The sequence below is a fragment of the Poecilia reticulata genome, linkage group LG19, assembly GCF_000633615.1.
Source record: "Poecilia reticulata strain Guanapo linkage group LG19, Guppy_female_1.0+MT, whole genome shotgun sequence".
NCBI classification, from domain to species: domain Eukaryota; kingdom Metazoa; phylum Chordata; class Actinopteri; order Cyprinodontiformes; family Poeciliidae; genus Poecilia; species Poecilia reticulata.
Genome location: NC_024349.1, coordinates 22,864,953 through 22,868,876, shown reverse-complemented (window position 1 = coordinate 22,868,876; position 3,924 = coordinate 22,864,953). Strand labels below are relative to the sequence as shown.

General features: G+C 38.7%; 1 protein-coding gene across 1 annotated transcript in view; it reads right to left on the bottom strand.

The window, feature by feature from the left end:
- Positions 1 to 3,873: 3,873 nt before the first annotated feature.
- abi3b (ABI family, member 3b) overlaps positions 3,874 to 3,924 on the bottom strand; it is a 3,992-nt gene continuing 3,941 nt past the window's right edge. The window contains exon 6 of the mRNA XM_008437848.2: positions 3,874 to 3,892. The gene's annotated coding sequence lies outside the window, so the exon portion shown is untranslated. The remainder of the gene's footprint in view (positions 3,893 to 3,924) is intronic.

Genomic DNA, 3,924 nt, shown 5'->3' with positions numbered 1-3,924 from the left:
ATTATTGCTGTTAATTTGTGACTTGGTAAAATACGCCACATAGAAGCTTCCTTAAGGTTTAAGACTGGTTTCACTCTAACTGTTTTTGGCAAAAACTATTTCGGTGTTTCATTATTCAGATTTACATGTGATTGTTTTTTTTTTTTGTTCTCAAACACAAGTGTATATTGGTAGGAAAATTCATTTTTGGGCTAATTTGATGTAACAGTTGACATTGGAGGCAACTTATCCGTCCTCACCAGTGAGTATGGAGGCGGCTGTTCCACGGTGCTGTAGCGTGGAGCATGTCGGTTGAACTCTGTGTCCATTTCCACCTGGTCCTCTGGTCTGCATATTGCTTGGACTTGCATCGTTACCGTGGCGTCGCGCTGTTCTCTTCTCTTCTTCAAGTGATGATAGAAGCAGAGGAGGACGGCGGCAATGGAGATCACTGCTACCGGCAGTCTGGGAACAAATAGTTCATTTTCACACAGAAACTCTGGAGCTCAGACGGACCCCATCTTGAATTCATTGTTAACTCACATCATTCGAAACATCCTTCAGTCACAGCTGGACTTAAGTCGACCTGCTGGCATCACTGAGAGACGAAGCGCATCGTTTCACCAACCTACTGGGCAAAACGAGAGAGTTTTCTGTTTCTGCACCAAATCAATAGGAAACAACTGAACAGATTGATGCAATTTGTAGCCAAATTAGGAAATAATGTATTTTATATCCCAGCTGATACTGACACATCCCAAGTCAAGTGATTATGCCCTAAAGTGACCTGACAACGTGTCCCTTACATGAACATTCAGATGTGCACCGATAATAGTTGGTTAGAAGGATTTAACAGAACAGACCGGCGGTATCTGAGACCAAATATTTCCAACATTTATCCTGAAATCTGTTGTTTTTAAACCTTAGGCGACGAGTAAAGCTCAGTCTCAGATCTATTATCTGATCAAATATGTAATAAACAGACTCTTTGGACGTTTTAGAGACTGATCTTACCTTGTTTGAGAATCCCAAACATCCAGAAGTTCTCCAGAGCCTGAGACTGAGACACTGATAATGTGTCACATGAAGGAGGCAGAGTGACCAGCGTTTACAGCATCGCTGTCATGCCACAGAGGGGTGTGTTCACTCTTTGTCACACTTACTGTACAGAGCTATGTTCAAACCCCTGACACTTTTACACATTTTGTCACAACCACATAATTCAACATGTTTTTGGGGGATTCTGTGTGCAGTGCAGTAATTATTTTATATGCATGATATAAAATAATTTTTAGATAAACGTCTAAAATGCGTGATTTCCGTTTGCATTTAGCATGTCAGGTTACTTTTTTGTTTCTTTGGACCAGCTTTGCACATTTTGTATTTACAAATAACCAGTAAGACAAGCGAACGTGCAAACATAACCAAGAACAAAATCCCACTAATCTTCTGTTTGAAAAGGAGTAGCAAGATTATTTAGTCCTGACATATTTAATGTGATATATATCACCTACATAATCAATAATTATTAGAAATTTGTAATTGAAAAACATGTTATTCAATTTTCTGTGCTAAAAAACCTACAGATTCTGTTACATAAAACAAAATGATTGCAAACTGACAAGAAAATTTACTGACACATAATAATAATAATAATAATAGTAATAATAATGACTTGTGAATAACAAATGAGCATCTGAGTAATCTAGGCAAACATTCATATCCAGAGTGATTTTCTTCTTCTTTGCTCCAGTTAAGTGAAGTTCCACCATGATGCTGCCACCACCATGCCTCAATGTGAGGGTGTTGTGAGGCAGAGTGAAACCAAGCAGATTTCCCAGCTTGGTTTCATTTTGATAAGTTACTTTCTATCCATTCAGCTCGTTTCACTGGGTTTCATCTGGGTGTATTGGAACAACAGAAGGTAAATTCAAATTCACACCACATTTTACAATTTTTTTTTATTGGTAAAAAGTGTTCAAAGCATAAAGTAGAATGAAGTAATTTGTTTCCACTTTACAAAAAAAGTCAGTTATTTGCATTGTCACATAAAGTCTTTATAAAATACACAAAAGTTTGTTCTGGGACAAACAAAACTGTCGACACATCTGGACATATTAAACCTCATGTCTATTTAGAGGAATCAGCAAGAAGAGAGAATGTATCAGCTTGAAGGAGTGGTAAACTTTAACTATGCTCTATCTTAGTAGAGCGTAATACTGGTGTAAAGGCTCTAAAAAAATCAGCTGAACTTGAGATCATTTATGCATTTTTTTTTTTTTACTTTTTGATCACCTAAACAAATTAATTTCTTTTTTTAGAATGGGAATCTGCTTATATATGCACAATAAAGCAGCACAAACAGTACAGCATTATTGTGCTGTACTCTTCTTCCTCCTCTTCCTCTGTAACAACAGGATGATGAGGATGATGAAGGGTTCATTCCTGAGAACAGATGAAACAGATTCAACGCTGATGATTCCATTAACGTATTTAAAAAGTTGGATTATGGAGAGTGCAGAATGAGACCTGAACTCCAAACAGGAATCCTAACATGAGGGAGAATTACATTCACTGCTGGGGAAATACTTCAACTCTTTGAGGAAAACAGAAGAAGAAAATATGACTGAGTGTCGCTGACCTGCTTTAAAAACCGGGAGAGCAAAATTATGAAGAATCCTTTACACAATAATCATCCACATGGTGAAACAAAGTTCTGGTAGTGTCATGCTGAGGGAATCCGTTTCTCCAGCCTGAACAGGGCAGATGGTTAGGGGTGAGATTAAGTAAGTTAAATCGAAGAGTTCTAGAGAAAAACCTGTTAGTCTGCAAATGATCTGAAATCGAGTTTCACCTTCCATCAGTAGAAGAGCAGCTAAGATTTTTTTTTTTACAATGGTCCAGTCAAAGTCCAGGGCTAAATGAAATTGAGAAGCTGTATTAAAGTATAAAAATTTGCTCTTTTGTAGACACTCTTCATTAAATCTGGGAGAATTTAAGCCATTTTATAAGGAAGAGTCGGCAAACTGTTCAGTTTGTCATGCAAATCTGAGACAAACCTGGAGCGACAGACTGACACACTCAGCTGATTTCTGTCTGCAAAAATTGTTTAAAAACATATTCATTTTCATTCAGTTTGCACATAACACTGCACATGGATTGTTGTGACAGTAACATGACAAAATATACTAAAAAAACTGAAAAAAGTATGAAAACTTGTGAAAAAACCCCCCAAAAAAACCCTCAAATCTGAAACTTACAAAAAATAACAAATTTTCTCTCAGACGGCTGAATTTAATCCATTTCTCAAATTAAATGGATTTAACTTTAAACCAACATACTTTAAATGTTCCACTTCATATTTATCTGCGTCTAGATCTTTATTTGTACAGTACAGCGTAACAGACGCTGTCAGGTACAGTAAATGCACTTAATTATAGAGGTTTTAAATATGACTTGCAGCAGACAGTTCACACCCTCAGTGGCCTGTTTAAAGACGCAGAGCACACTGAGGTCAAAGCTGCCAGTGTTAGAGACTTAGAATCACGTTGACCAGACAGGAAAGTGACCGCTGCCAGGGTTGAGCCGCAGACCGCTGCAGTTTGAAGTAACCCTCATTATGATGAGGCACGGACGTTATGGGAATGAGGAAAAAGTGATGGAAGAGCTGATGACAGGAAGCCAGGAATCCCTGTTTCAGCTTGTTTTGAAGGAATGCGGTAGAGGTGCTGTCGGGACACGCCGGGACGATCCCCGCCGCTCACCTTCTGTACGCACAGAATGCTGAAGGAGGGATTTTCTAAACCAAAAAATGTCACTTCGGGCTCATGCTTTGGAATTAATCACAGATAAAACAGCTCAGGGTTCAAACACCTGCACACACACAAGAACGCGCACACACACACACACACACGCACGCACGCACGCACGCACGCACGCACGCAC